The following is a 14,593-nucleotide window of genomic DNA, read 5'->3' as shown; positions in this document are numbered from 1 at the left end:
GTAAACAAACACTGTACAGCCTGAAACATGGGCAAACTATCATTGTGATACAGTGTCATGGATGGTCATCCACAGCTCTGTCTATGAATTTGAAAGTGGTCACATTTCTCCCTCAGCTGTTTACCATATCAGTGGCGGGGTGTCTCCTTTGTAATTGTTCGAACTGCAGATTGCCGCTTAAATGCGTCTGTATTTACTCAGTATGGATGGATGTCCTGGTGTTAAAGTAATGAAGCCTTGAGAAACCTTATTCAGACATAACTGGCATGGCATAACTCCTTCTGAAACCTTATTCAGACATAACTGGCATAACTCCTTCTGAAACCTTATTCAGACATAACTGGCATAACTCCTTCTGAAACCTTATTCAGACATAACTGGCATAACTCCTTCTGAAACCTTATTCAGACATAACTGGCATAACTCCTTCTGAAACCTTATTCAGACATAACTGGCATAACTCCTTCTGAAACCTTATTCAGACATAACTGGCATGGCTCCTTCTGAAACATTATTCAGACATAACTGGCATAACTCCTTCTGAAACCTTATTCAGACATAACTGGCATAACTCCTTCTGAAACCTTATTCAGACATAACTGGCATGGCTCCTTCTGAAACATTATTCAGACATAACTGGCATAACTCCTTCTGAAACCTTATTCAGACATAACTGGCATGGCTCCTTCTGAAACCTTATTCAGACATAACTGGCATAACTCCTTCTGAAACCTTATTCAGACATAACTGGCATGGCTCCTTCTGAAACCTTATTCAGACATAACTGGCATAACTCCTTCTGAAACCTTATTCAGACATAACTGGCATAACTCCTTCTGAAACCTTATTCAGACATAACTGGCATGGCTCCTTCTGAAACATTATTCAGACATAACTGGCATAACTCCTTCTGAAACCTTATTCAGACATAACTGGCATAACTCCTTCTGAAACCTTATTCAGACATAACTGGCATGGCTCCTTCTGAAACCTTATTCAGACATAACTGGCATAACTCCTTCTGAAACCTTATTCAGACATAACTGGCATAACTCCTTCTGAAACCTTATTCAGACATAACTGGCATAACTCCTTCTGAAACCTTATTCAGACATAACTGGCATAACTCCTTCTGAAACCTTATTCAGACATAACTGGCATGGCATAACTCCTTCTGAAACCTTATTCAGACATAACTGGCATAACTCCTTCTGGAACCTTATTCAGACATAACTGGCATGGCATAACTCCTTCTGAAACCTTATTCAGACATAACTGGCATGGCTCCTTCTGAAACCTTATTCAGACATAACTGGCATGGCTCCTTCTGAAACCTTATTCAGACATAACTGGCATAACTCCTTCTGAAACCTTATTCAGACATAACTGGCATAACTCCTTCTGAAACCTTATTCAGACATAACTGGCATGGCATAACTCCTTCTGAAACCTTATTCAGACATAACTGGCATGGCATAACTCCTTCTGAAACCTTATTCAGACATAACTGGCATGGCTCCTTCTGAAACATTATTCAGACATAACTGGCATAACTCCTTCTGAAACCTTATTCAGACATAACTGGCATAACTCCTTCTGAAACCTTATTCAGACATAACTGGCATGGCTCCTTCTGAAACATTATTCAGACATAACTGGCATAACTCCTTCTGAAACCTTATTCAGACATAACTGGCATGGCTCCTTCTGAAACCTTATTCAGACATAACTGGCATAACTCCTTCTGAAACCTTATTCAGACATAACTGGCATGGCTCCTTCTGAAACCTTATTCAGACATAACTGGCATAACTCCTTCTGAAACCTTATTCAGACATAACTGGCATAACTCCTTCTGAAACCTTATTCAGACATAACTGGCATGGCTCCTTCTGAAACATTATTCAGACATAACTGGCATAACTCCTTCTGAAACCTTATTCAGACATAACTGGCATAACTCCTTCTGAAACCTTATTCAGACATAACTGGCATGGCTCCTTCTGAAACCTTATTCAGACATAACTGGCATAACTCCTTCTGAAACCTTATTCAGACATAACTGGCATAACTCCTTCTGAAACCTTATTCAGACATAACTGGCATGGCATGGCTCCTTCTGAAACCTTATTCAGACATAACTGGCATAACTCCTTCTGAAACCTTATTCAGACATAACTGGCATGGCATAACTCCTTCTGAAACCTTATTCAGACATAACTGGCATGGCTCCTTCTGAAACCTTATTCAGACATAACTGGCATAACTCCTTCTGAAACCTTATTCAGACATAACTGGCATGGCTCCTTCTGAAACCTTATTCAGACATAACTGGCATGGCTCCTTCTGAAACCTTATTCAGACATAACTGGCATAACTCCTTCTGAAACCTTATTCAGACATAACTGGCATGGCTCCTTCTGAAACCTTATTCAGACATAACTGGCATAACTCCTTCTGAAACCTTATTCAGACATAACTGGCATAACTCCTTCTGAAACCTTATTCAGACATAACTGGCATGGCTCCTTCTGAAACATTATTCAGACATAACTGGCATAACTCCTTCTGAAACCTTATTCAGACATAACTGGCATAACTCCTTCTGAAACCTTATTCAGACATAACTGGCATGGCTCCTTCTGAAACCTTATTCAGACATAACTGGCATAACTCCTTCTGAAACCTTATTCAGACATAACTGGCATAACTCCTTCTGAAACCTTATTCAGACATAACTGGCATGGCATGGCTCCTTCTGAAACCTTATTCAGACATAACTGGCATAACTCCTTCTGAAACCTTATTCAGACATAACTGGCATGGCATAACTCCTTCTGAAACCTTATTCAGACATAACTGGCATGGCTCCTTCTGAAACCTTATTCAGACATAACTGGCATGGCAAGACACACTGTGATCTGATTGTGTTCAGATCTTCCTGACCACCTCCAGATCTAGCCAGGGACCCATTGTGTTTGGATATCTTCTTACACGTTTAGACAGATCTGTACAGTGAAGTCATTTACATTATCCTTATCCCCCCCCCTCTAAAATCATTGACAGGTGGCCCCATTGACTTATGCCAATCATTTGTGTCTTCAAATAAATACATCAATATTGTTTTTGAAGGACTAGCTGTGAGAGAAAAAAATTCTGACAGGGAGGGACCAGGAAATGAGGTCACAATGCAGACACAGTGGGCGGATAAGAGATCCATTTTAATACCGTGTATAGGCACTTCTCATAAAATATCACAATCAGAATGTGGACAATATCAGGACACATGACATGTTAGCGCTAGGTATTAACGGAGATTCTGAATGATGATGGTGACGGGTTGTCGTGTGGAGTATCGTGTTATTGGAAGAGGGGGGACGGGGGGGACGGGGGACGGGGGGGGGGGGACCAATTCAAGACCATGATATTAATTTTGTCAAATCACCACCATAATAATAGTTCAAAATGTCCAGTATTTCTGTGTTCATATTTCAGAACATATGGATTCTTTAGACATTCAGATTAGTGAAAAAAATGCATGCTGAGGGAAAATAGAGCCACTCTACAAATTATTACTAACCCAAACACAGTGGGGAACAATGGGCCTTCTACGCCTTCAGAGAAGGGCTAAGAATTGATAAAATAATGATTATAATAATATTATAATTATAATAATATTATTTTCAATGATGTTCTGATTTAATCTCTTCAGTTTTTGTTGGAATGGAAAGGGTTAACACTGAAGAGGATAAAAGAGTCTGCTAAATGGCATATAAGAGGAAAAAAAGATCCAATCAGATCTAGCTAGCTAAATCAGCCATTGGCTAGGCCATCAGAAGCAAGATAAAGGCGTCTGCTATTCAACTGTATTAGGGCAACATTTTGGAGTGACAGTGGAATCAACCAATCACATTTTGACTTAATGAGTGGGACCGTTTTTACCACAAGTTATTTTCAAAGAGATGGCTAACAACAGCAAGCACGCTGCAATAAAAAACACAGTTCCACTCACCAGATGATGATCATTTGAAACTTAACTTGTTAAAAGTTATTCTTGAAAAGGGAGAAGCTAACAAATTAGCAACAACATCCTCTTTGATAACAGCTGCTGCAGCCGCTGACAACAAAAGCTAGCTAGATAGCTAGACCGTGGGTAAACTACCGCTTGCTATTGCGCAGTGACATGTTAGCCTTCAAGAAGGCAGACATTTCCATACGTTCGCATTTTAAGTGGAACTGACAGCATTTTAGCAACATTAAATCTTATTACATTTTTATTTAACCTTTATTTAACTTTTTATTTATTTATTTTTATTTCACCTTTATTTAACCAGGTAAGAAGCCAGTTGAGAATAAGTTCTCATTTACAACTGCGACCTGGCCAAGATAAAGCAAAGCAGTGCGATAAAAACAACACAGAGTTACATATGGGGTAAAACAAAACATAAAGTCCAAAATACAACAGAAAATATATATACAGTGTGTGCAAATGTAGCAAGTTATGGAGGTAAGGCAAAAAATAGGCTATAGTGCAAAATAATTACAATTAGTATTAACACTGGAATGATAGATGTGCAAGAGATGATGTGCAAATAGAGATACTGGGGTGCAAATGAGCAAAAATAAATAACAATATAGGGATGAGGTAGTTGGGTGGGCTAATTTCAGATGGGCTGTGTACAGGTGCAGTGATCGGTAAGGTGCTCTGACAACTGATGCTTAAAGTTAGTGAGGGAGATAAAAGAGTCTCCAGCTTCAGAGATTTTTGCAATTCGTTCCAGTCATTGGCAGCAGAGAACTGGAAGGAATGGCGGCCAAAGGAGGTGTTGGCTTTGGGGATGACCAGTGAGATATACCCGCTGGAGGGCATACTACGGGTGGGTGTTGCTATGGTGACCAATGAGCTAAGATAAGGTGGGGATTTGCCTAGCAGTGATTTATAGATGGCCTGGAGCCAGTGGGTTTGGCGACCAATAGTAGGCAAGTCAGTTAAGAACTAATTCTTATTTACAAAGACGGCCTACACTGGCCAAACCCGGACGACACTGGGCCAAATTCTGTTCATGTACACCCCCAGGAAGAATATGACACTTAAAAAAAAGAATCTGACAAGCGACCACTTAGATATGGTAATTTCCACGTTTTCATAAATTCTTAGAACGTTTGGGAATTACATATACTAATGCATTTGTGAAAATTCTATAGCAGTATAGAGCGAGAAAGCGGCTGTGCGTTTGGACAATTAATAGACACTGCAGTAAATAAAACCTAATAAAAACATATGTCTTGTCCAGGACCGGAGTCTACACACAGACTGGTGCACTATAGCCAATCAGAGCTACAGAAGACCTTTATAAAAACAAACCATTTGTCACACGGGCCTGCCATCATTCACTTTGAACTGGACTGTGTGTTTACAGGAAGTTGCAACAGCGCGACTTTAGATCATTAGAATGCATTCGCCAAAAAATACACCTGAATGGATTTCTGCAAATATGTAAACACCATGGGAGTCCTCTTACATTTGGGAACTTTACAGTCAAATTGATCAAACAACCATGAAAAGGTAAGCTCTCTCTCCCTCAGTTTTGCACATCAACAACAACAACAAGATCAACAACTAATGTTAGCCAGCGCAAGATGAGCTAAAATCTAACGAAGGAACATTTAGATAAACCCAGCTAGTTGGCCGTCAAAATTGCACTGATAAACGATGGGGAATAGTAGCCTCCTCGTCCTTCTGCAGCTTGCCTGCCAATGCATGCTTGTCCCAACCAAGCACCCAAGCTAACTGGCTAAAGATGCATCTCTAGCTGTGGATATCCACCGAAAAACGATATGAGGGGAAAAAGTCAGTCACTCACCCACTCCTCCAATGGCATTACATCCTCCTAGCAGCTAGCTAGCTAGCTAACTCTAGGCTCTGTGTTTTTAGCTTGCTACATAAATAGATACGCTAGCCTATTAGCCACGTTACAACTCACTTGTGATCGTTGCCCTTACTAGTTTGATTGTATTAACATTCCCAGCCTTAGTTACATTAGTCCGTTTTTGTCTAGAAATGTATTGGTGAATTATATTATACATGTATTGAACTGCATCCATCTATTCTGCCAACAATGCCTTAGTGTACGCCATGGAACGTTGAGTCGAAAATAACCTATTTTTAAAACCTCTTAAGAAGTTGGTTTTGTGGCATAAACTGGGAATTTGTGACTAAAATTATGATTGTCTGATTGTTTCATATCTGCAAAGTAGTTAAAACGCTGTCAGTTCCACTTTAAACTTTAGGTCACAGGTTACTTTGTGTGCTAAAAGTGAAATGCTTTTTTGCAAAGGGAAGTAGTAGGTGTACATTTCGATTGGGAAATGCTTAATGGTTGTGTTTTTGTATTCTTATGATTGGGATATACTGGCTTATGTCTGAGTTTATGGACTGCTTATCCTTTAACATCATGCTGTGTGACTGCTTATCCTTTAACATCATGTTGTGTGACTGCTTATCCTTTAAAATCCTGCTGTGTGACTGCTTATCCTTTAACATCATGCTGTGTGACTGCTTATCCTTTAACATCATGTTGTGTGACTGCTTATCCTTTAACATCATGCTGTGTGACTGCTTATCCTTTAACATCATGCTGTGTGACTGCTTATCCTTTAACATCATGCTGTGTGACTGCTTATCCTTTAACATCCTGCTGTGTGACTGCTTATCCTTTAACATCATGCTGTGTGACTGCTTATCCTTTAACATCCTGCTGTGTGACTGCTTATCCTTTAACATCCTGCTGTGTGACTGCTTATCCTTTAACATCCTGCTGTGTGACTGCTTATCCTTTAACATCCTGCTGTGTGACTGCTTATCCTTTAACATCCTGCTGTGTGACTGCTTATCCTTTAACATCATGCTGTGTGACTGCTTATCCTTTAACATCATGCTGTGTGACTGCTTATCCTTTAACATCATGCTGTGTGACTGCTTATCCTTTAACATCATGCTGTGTGACTGCTTATCCTTTAACATCATGCTGTGTGTGACTGCTTATCCTTTAACATCCTGCTGTGTGACTGCTTATCCTTTAACATCATGCTGTGTGACTGCTTATCCTTTAACATCATGCTGTGTGTGACTGCTTATCCTTTAACATCATGCTGTGTGACTGCTTATCCTTTAACATCCTGCTGTGTGACTGCTTATCCTTTAACATCATGCTGTGTGACTGCTTATCCTTTAACATCCTGCTGTGTGACTGCTTATCCTTTAACATCCTGCTGTGTGACTGCTTATCCTTTAACATCATGCTGTGTGACTGCTTATCCTTTAACATCCTGCTGTGTGACTGCTTATCCTTTAACATCCTGCTGTGTGACTGCTTATCCTTTAACATCATGCTGTGTGACTGCTTATCCTTTAACATCCTGCTGTGTGACTGCTTATCCTTTAACATCATGCTGTGTGACTGCTTATCCTTTAACATCCTGCTGTGTGACTGCTTATCCTTTAACATCCTGCTGTGTGACTGCTTATCCTTTAACATCCTGCTGTGTGACTGCTTATCCTTTAACATCCTGCTGTGTGACTGCTTATCCTTTAACATCATGCTGTGTGACTGCTTATCCTTTAACATCCTGCTGTGTGACTACTTATCCTTTAACATCCTGCTGTGTGACTGCTTATCCTTTAACATCCTGCTGTGTGACTGCTTATCCTTTAACATCCTGCTGTGTGTGACTGCTTATCCTTTAACATCCTGCTGTGTGACTGCTTATCCTTTAACATCATGCTGTGTGACTGCTTATCCTTTAACATCATGCTGTGTGACTGCTTATCCTTTAACATCATGCTGTGTGACTGCTTATCCTTTAACATCCTGCTGTGTGACTGCTTATCCTTTAACATCCTGCTGTGTGACTGCTTATCCTTTAACATCATGCTGTGTGACTGCTTATCCTTTAACATCCTGCTGTGTGACTGCTTATCCTTTAACATCCTGCTGTGTGACTGCTTATCCTTTAACATCATGCTGTGTGACTGCTTATCCTTTAACATCATGCTGTGTGACTGCTTATCCTTTAACATCATGCTGTGTGACTGCTTATCCTTTAACATCATGCTGTGTGACTGCTTATCCTTTAACATCCTGCTGTGTGACTGCTTATCCTTTAACATCCTGCTGTGTGACTGCTTATCCTTTAACATCCTGCTGTGTGACTGCTTATCCTTTAACATCCTGCTGTGTGACTGCTTATCCTTTAACATCCTGCTGTGTGACTGCTTATCCTTTAACATCCTGCTGTGTGACTGCTTATCCTTTAACATCCTGCTGTGTGACTGCTTATCCTTTAACATCCTGCTGTGTATGACTGCTTATCCTTTAACATCCTGCTGTGTGACTGCTTATCCTTTAACATCCTGCTGTGTGTGACTGCTTATCCTTTAACATCCTGCTGTGTATGACTGCTTATCCTTTAACATCCTGCTGTGTGACTGCTTATCCTTTAACATCCTGCTGTGTGTGACTGCTTATCCTTTAACATCATGCTGTGTGACTGCTTATCCTTTAACATCCTGCTGTGTGTGACTGCTTATCCTTTAACATCCTGCTGTGTGTGACTGCTTATCCTTTAACATCATGCTGTGTGTGACTGCTTATCCTTTAACATCCTGCTGTGTGTGACTGCTTATCCTTTAACATCATGTTGTGTGACTGCTTATCCTTTAACATCCTGCTGTGTGACTGCTTATCCTTTAACATCATGCTGTGTGTGTTACGAACCCCGTGGCTTTAAAAGTCTAGGGTGGATGGAAAAGAGACCCGTAACATAACTCATGCAAATTAGAATAGTGACACGGAAACAGTGAGAACAAAAATACACCGACAACCATAAGCTACCGTCAAACACAAAATGTTTATTATGAACACACGGTAAAGGTTTGGTAAAAAGGGCTGAGCAGGACCCAAGGAATTAAACAATAATGTCAAAAACCCCTAAACTGATCTTGCCTGCCTCAAGAACCGCTAAGCTACTGCTAACCATACAAAAATACAGTGGGTGGTCTGCTCAGATCTAACTAGTGTTTTTAGACAATGTTATTTCTACAGGTAATGTATGCAACTTGCTAAATCCCCCTTTTCCCAGGAACACACATTTACATTTGCATAATTTAGCAGGCGCTCTTATCCAGAGCGACTTACACAATATAGTTACCATACAGAGTAATCAGCAAATGAGTGAGTACACAAAAAACAGGACACCACAGTATCCATACTCACAAATGAAAAGAGTCTCTGTCAGCAAACGCAACTGACTGGCTTTTAAAACAATGGGATGTGGTGATGTGAGTGAAAAACCAGAAACAGGTGGTGCAATGCAGAGGAATGTCCACCTCAGCAATCAGCAGACAAACGATGTCGGACAGGTGGGACACCCCAACGACCACCAATCAGGAACATAAAGGACACCTGTGATTAGGGCAGAAGGAGAGGAAAAACACACACAGGATACCTGTATCCGTAACACTCCCACCCTTAAAAGAGCAAACCACAATGGTTTTGCGACACACATACTATCACAACAACCAAAGATTCAAAGATCAACAGCATCCTGACGGGATAAAAAAAACTACTAGATCTCTAAACACGAGACAAAGCATCTGCCAAACACATTATCCGAACCCTTTTTGTGGCGGATCTCCAAATTATAATTTTGCACTACGAGTGCCCAACGCATAACGCGTTGGTTCTGGTTGTACATACGGTGGAGGAAAACTAAGGGGTTATGGTCAGTATACACTATCACTGGTAATGCACTGGAACCAACATAGACTTCAAAGTACTGCAGAGCTAACAACAAAGCTAGAGCTTCTTGTTCAATGGTGGAATGGTTCGTCTGACATTTGTTAAATTTCCGTGAAAGATAACAGACAGGATGGTCCACTCCACTCTGGTCCGGCTGCAGTAGAACAGCACCAGCACCTCTGGCACTTGCATCTACCTCCAGTTTAAACGGTCGTTCAAAATCTGGCGCAGCAAGAACAGGGGTAGTGCATAAGAGTGCTTTAGCAGTGTTAAAAGCAGTGTGACAATCTTCAGACCAAACACATTTTCTCGCCGGACTGAGCAAATCCGTTAATGGAGCAACTACCGCAGATACATTTTTACAGAAACTACGGTAGTAGCCAACCATCCCTAAAAAGCGGCATAGCTCTCTTCTGTTGGTAGGTGTGGGAAATGCATTTATAGCTGAGACTTTGGCATCTACAGGGCGCACCTGACCATGGCCGACCTGTTTACCGAGATAAGTAACAGTGGCCTTCCCAAACTCGCACTTTGCTAAGTTCAGGGTTAGAGAAGCGGCTGCTAGACGTTCACACACTACCCTTAGAGTGTTAATATGATCTGACCACTCAGTTGAATAAATTACCAGATCATCAAGGTAAGCACTACAATTAGGAACTCCAGCCAATACTGTGTTAACCAGGCGTTGGAAAGGGGCTGGTGCGTTCCGCATCCCAAATGCCATGACAGCATATTGTAGGAAGTGGTCTGGAGTCACAAAGGCAGAGATGTCGGAGGCACGTGAGGTTAACTGCACCTGCCAGTAACCTTTTTAGAAGATCTAGTTTGGTTACATAAGTAGCAGCACCAACAGTGTCAATACAGTCATCCAGTCTGGGGAACGAGTCGGGCACTGTGACAGCATTGACCTTTCGATAGTCCGTACATAACCTGGATGTCCCATCAGGTTTGGGAACCAAAATGTACGAAGAACTCCAAGGACTTGAACTCGTCATAGCCAGGTTATTCTCCAGCAAATAACCGACCTCATCCCTCATTATCTTTCTTTTAGAGACGTTGACACGATAAGCATGTTGCTTGATAGGTGCAGCGTTTCCAACATTAATGTCATGTTCTAACACATTTGTGCGTGTAGGAACGTCATTAAAAAAGACATGGAAAGCTGTGTAATAGTCTCACAATATCATCTGTCTGTCCGTCCGTTAAATGAATCAGGCTTGACAGGAGAGACAGCAGTATCTCTGAATTGGGCAATCTAGCACACTGCTGCTGAGTATTGCGCAACTCCAAACCGTCTCCGTCCACATCATTAACATGACCTCCCTCTACAGCCGCAGCAGCCAATAGAGACAGCCGTCTCGGCCAGTTTCTCTGGACCGTCTATCTGAGTGACGGGTCTGGTGTGGTACGTCTTCAACATGTTAATGTGGCACACACGAGATTGGCGTTTTCTATCAGGAGTCTGTATCACGTAGTCAGTTTCACTTAGTTTCTTTTCAATTACATAAGGACCAGAGAAACGTGCTGACAATGACGCTCCTGGCACAGGCAACAATACAAGAACTTGGTCACCTGGCTGCAGTGAACGAGAAACAGCCTGGTTGTCATAATTACAGTTTCATCCGTCTCTGTGAGGAAGACAGCGCTTCCTTTGCTAGAGCACAGGCACCATGTCGGCGCTCACAAACACATCCTGCTGTGTGACTGCTTATCCTTTAACATCCTGCTGTGTGTGACTGCTTATCCTTTAACATGATGCTGTGTGACTGCTTATCCTTTAACATGATGCTGTGTGACTGCTTATCCTTTAACATCATGCTGTGTGACTGCTTATCCTTTAACATCATGCTGTGTGACTGCTTATCCTTTAACATCATGCTGTGTGACTGCTTATCCTTTAACATCATGCTGTGTGACTGCTTATCCTTTAACATCATGCTGTGTGACTGCTTATCCTTTAACATCATGCTGTGTGACTGCTTATCCTTTAACATCCTGCTGTGTGACTGCTTATCCTTTAACATCCTGCTGTGTGACTGCTTATCCTTTAACATCATGCTGTGTATGACTGCTTATCCTTTAACATCATGCTGTGTGTGACTGCTTATCCTTTAACATCATGCTGTGTGACTGCTTAGCCTTTAACATCCTGCTGTGTGACTGCTTATCCTTTAACATCCTGCTGTGTATGACTGCTTATCCTTTAACATCCTGCTGTGTGTGACTGCTTATCCTTTAACATCATGCTGTGTGACTGCTTATCCTTTAACATCCTGCTGTGTGTGACTGTTTATCCTTTAACATCATGCTGTGTGACTGCTTATCCTTTAACATCCTGCTGTGTGTGACTGCTTATCCTTTAACATCCTGCTGTGTGTGACTGCTTATCCTTTAACATCATGCTGTGTGTGACTGCTTATCCTTTAACATCATGCTGTGTGTGACTGCTTATCCTTTAACATCATGCTGTGTGACTGCTTATCCTTTAACGTCATGCTGTGTGTGACTGCTTATCTTTTAACATCATGCTGTGTGACTGCTTATCCTTTAACATCATGCTGTGTGTGACTGCTTATCCTTTAACATCATGCTGTGTGACTGCTTATCCTTTAACATCATGCTGTGTGACTGCTTATCCTTTAACATCATGCTGTGTGACTGTTTATCCTTTAACATCCTGCTGTGTGACTGCTTATCCTTTAACATCCTGCTGTGTGACTGCTTATCCTTTAACATCCTGCTGTGTGTGACTGCTTATCCTTTAACATCCTGCTGTGTGACTGCTTATCCTTTAACATCATGCTGTGTGACTGCTTATCCTTTAACATGATGCTGTGTGACTGCTTATCCTTTAACATCATGCTGTGTGACTGCTTATCCTTTAACATCATGCTGTGAGACTGCTTATCCTTTAACATCATGCTGTGTGACTGCTTATCCTTTAACATCATGCTGTGTGTGACTGCTTATCCTTTAACATCATGCTGTGTGTGACTGCTTATCCTTTAACATCATGCTGTGTGACTGCTTATCCTTTAACATCATGCTGTGTGTGACTGCTTATCCTTTAACATCATGCTGTGTGTGACTGCTTATCCTTTAACATCCTGCTGTGTGACTGCTTATCCTTTAACATCATGCTGTGTGTGACTGCTTATCCTTTAACATCCTGCTGTGTGACTGCTTATCCTTTAACATCATGCTGTGTGTGACTGCTTATCCTTTAACATCCTGCTGTGTGACTGCTTATCCTTTAACATCCTGCTGTGTGACTGCTTGTCCTTTAACATCATGCTGTGTGACTGCTTATCCTTTAACATCATGCTGTGTGTGACTGCTTATCCTTTAACATCATGCTGTGTGACTGCTTATCCTTTAACATCATGCTGTGTGTGACTGCTTATCCTTTAACATCATGCTGTGTGACTGCTTATCCTTTAACATCATGCTGTGTGTGACTGCTTATCCTTTAACATCATGCTGTGTGACTGCTTATCCTTTAACATCCTGCTGTGTATGACTGCTTATCCTTTAACATCCTGCTGTGTGACTGCTTATCCTTTAACATCCTGCTGTGTGACTGCTTATCCTTTAACATCATGCTGTGTGACTGCTTATCCTTTAACATCATGCTGTGTGACTGCTTATCCTTTAACATCATGCTGTGTGACTGCTTATCCTTTAACATCCTGCTGTGTGACTGCTTATCCTTTAACATCATGCTGTGTGTGACTGCTTATCCTTTAACATCCTGCTGTGTGTGACTGCTTATCCTTTAACATCATGCTGTGTGACTGCTTATCCTTTAACATCATGCTGTGTGTGACTGCTTATCCTTTAACATCCTGCTGTGTGACTGCTTATCCTTTAACATCATGCTGTGTGACTGCTTATCCTTTAACATCATGCTGTGTGTGACTGCTTATCCTTTAACATCATGCTGTGTGACTGCTTATCCTTTAACATCCTGCTGTGTGACTGCTTATCCTTTAACATCATGCTGTGTGACTGCTTATCCTTTAACATCATGCTGTGTGTGACTGCTTATCCTTTAACATCATGCTGTGTGACTGCTTATCCTTTAACATCATGCTGTGTGACTGCTGTCTTTCCATCGGCCCTATACAAATATAAATGAATCCGACACCGACCAATATGTGGTCTCGAGACCGGACTGTACTACAACACTGCCTAAAATGCTACAATTTATCCCCCGACGCTACTTGAACATATCTAGCCACAACCAGGCCTGCCCTGAGAACAGCCTTTGTTTCCAATACTGCGATGCTGCTTGTCCTCCCTGCTGCACTAAAACCATTATTAGCTGTTCATCCTCTTCTCTGTCCGCCACTTTATTAATGTTGTCTTTATGACATGGAAGGTAGCTTAGTGGTTAAGAGCGTTGTGCCAGTAATCGAAAGGACGCTGGTTCTAATCCCCGAGCCGACTAGGTGAAACATCTGTCGATGTGCCCTTGAGCAAGGCACTTAACTCTAATTGCTCTAGATAAAAGCGTCTACTAAAATGTACAAAGAACTGGGTTTGGAAAATACTCTGCTGGAAGCAATATTTGAAGACCATAAAGGTTATTTTATTTTCCTCTCCAGAATGCACCACATCATACTGTACGGTCAGCTACTAATATTCCATTTGATGGTAGACTGAAAGGCATTTCTTTTGTAGGTGTTTCAAGCAGTAGCAGAGTTACAGAAGACACAGAAATACATTGTCATGAGGTTTGTGTGGTACAGTATATTATTCATTAATTCCTATTATGAGCTCAGCTTGTTCTC

Source organism: Coregonus lavaretus, assembly GCF_964263955.1.
Source record: "Coregonus lavaretus genome assembly, contig: HAP1_SCAFFOLD_2122, whole genome shotgun sequence".
NCBI classification, from domain to species: Eukaryota; Metazoa; Chordata; class Actinopteri; order Salmoniformes; family Salmonidae; genus Coregonus; species Coregonus lavaretus.
Note: the sequence above shows the minus strand (reverse complement) of the source record.